This window comes from Hylaeus volcanicus, chromosome 9, assembly GCF_026283585.1.
Source record: "Hylaeus volcanicus isolate JK05 chromosome 9, UHH_iyHylVolc1.0_haploid, whole genome shotgun sequence".
Classification (NCBI taxonomy): domain Eukaryota; kingdom Metazoa; phylum Arthropoda; class Insecta; order Hymenoptera; family Colletidae; genus Hylaeus; species Hylaeus volcanicus.
Genome location: NC_071984.1, coordinates 1,091,283 through 1,093,345, shown reverse-complemented (window position 1 = coordinate 1,093,345; position 2,063 = coordinate 1,091,283). Strand labels below are relative to the sequence as shown.

General features: G+C 36.1%; 1 protein-coding gene across 5 annotated transcripts in view; it reads right to left on the bottom strand.

Moving 5' to 3' along the window:
• Positions 1-275: 275 nt before the first annotated feature.
• The window catches only part of LOC128881970 (sex-lethal homolog), a 31,714-nt gene continuing 29,926 nt past the window's right edge, over positions 276-2,063 (bottom strand). For all 5 annotated transcript variants that reach the window (XM_054133452.1, XM_054133453.1, XM_054133454.1 and 2 more), the window contains exon 7: positions 276-2,056. The gene's annotated coding sequence lies outside the window, so the exon portion shown is untranslated. The remainder of the gene's footprint in view (positions 2,057-2,063) is intronic.

Genomic DNA, 2,063 nt, shown 5'->3' with positions numbered 1-2,063 from the left:
TAGAGTTTTTGAAAATTGATTAAAACCAGCCAGTCGATATTAAAAGAAATGCTTGAATGCAACTGACTAATATTTTTCCTTATTACAATAAACAAATTTCATTACCATAAAAAAGATGTCTTATTTTCTCAGGACCTCCTAGACGTTAAAGTCTCCTATCCTAACAGTAAACAGTCCCGCAGTATTCTGGCTCGCCAAGCAACGTTCCTAAGCTGACAATGCTGGAAATCTCGCCTAATCGAGAAATCAATGCGTGTACCAAACAACGTGTGTGCTCCGTTTGCAGATATTTATTTCGTCTTAAATAATTAGATTCTTATATAACTAGAATTATCGGGTGTGATCATACGAATAATGACGTTAACGAGAGAAAAAAAAAAAGAAAAAAAAAGGAGAAAATTAATCAATACACCTCGCGATTGATTACGCGTTGAGGAAAATACGAACGACGCTCTCGTCGATGATAACAATAGAATCGGGTGGATATCGCTGTCGGGGGCGATCGCCAATCGGAATTTTCCGTCGTCGAAGGGATTAAAGTACAACGATACATTTGTCTTGCGGCGAACGCGATTACGAATTAATTAATTTAATAAAAGAAATCGCTAGGCTCGGCTGCCTAGAGACTTATGTATACATATATAATATATATGTATGTATATATACAGTCAGGCTAGTCGGTATCAGTACTCTCTGTGTCTGTCGAAGAAATTTTTGTAAATTAAATACCAGGTTTGATGTTGCAAGATGAACGTTTCATTATAAACGTGTAATTGAATAGACTTTACAGGTGCATATACTTATAATGAAACATTCATCTTGGAACATCAGACCTGGTATTTAATTTAGAGAAACTTCATCGATGGAGAGAGTACGAATACTTTGGAGACCGACTGTATATATACAGGGTGAGTCACCTAAAACTTGTACCTGAAATATCTCTGTTATTTTTGATAATATGGAAGAATGTTCAGGCAGAAACACTTCAATTTCCTGGAGACAATATTACCACATGCACAAAAGGTGTCTCGAGGGCATCAGTGTTCTCTAAAATGGAACAGGGTATTTCCAATATTGTATTCTTCTAGCTGATCAAAAGACAAACAGTTTTCTCCTATGACATCTTTTTGTACCGTTAAAAACAATGAAGATATTTTAGTTACAAATCTCATCGGTCTTATAACAACAACTCCTCTCGAGGTCACCTTATTATACACCTTTGACTTTGTCTTTTCATCAGCTCCATGACTACCGTATTAAAAATACTTCATTACATTTAAAAAAGTCATTGATCACCGTGGAGTCTTAGAAAATATAACCTTAAATAAAATCTTACACAGACAAATCTTAATATCATTGAAAACAAAGGAGATATTTAATACACAGATCTCAGGTGACGCACCCTGTATATATATTAATAATAATAATAAGGCAATTTCGATATTCTTTCCTTTCCGTTTTAAAAAGTACGATAGATACATACGACTCCCGCTTATACACGGGGCAGCGTGTGTTCGCATAAAATTTGTCCCCTATAAAAAGTCAGTCTCATTTTTCTACGACGTGCCGCGATTATGATGTGTTCCTCATTCCGATTTATGTACAAGTAACGGGCCGGCGGGCTACGATGGCCGATCGGGTCACACACGTATACCCTCTTAAGTACACTGATGATGATCCGAAAAGAGACACAGGGTGTCCTAGCAATCGTGGTACAACGTACATTTAATCCATCGCATGCAAATAGATTAATTAAAACAAATCTCTATGGACGACTTTCTCGAGCGATAAGTGAACTTATTCTACTTAAAACTTAACTAACTTGCACTTATTGATCTCAGTGCTTTAACAAAATTTTGTTTCGTAGAACTGTTCGTGCTTTTCCCAGCTGTACTTCTTAATTTCAAAAGCTTTGAGTATTCTTGAAAACCTGTCAAGTATTCTCAGACTTATCGATCCCAGGGCTTTAACAAAATTTTGTTTAGCAGAACTGTTAATGCTTTTCCCCGCTGTACTACTATTCTTAATTTCAGAGACCTTGAGTAATTTTCAAAACCTGTCAA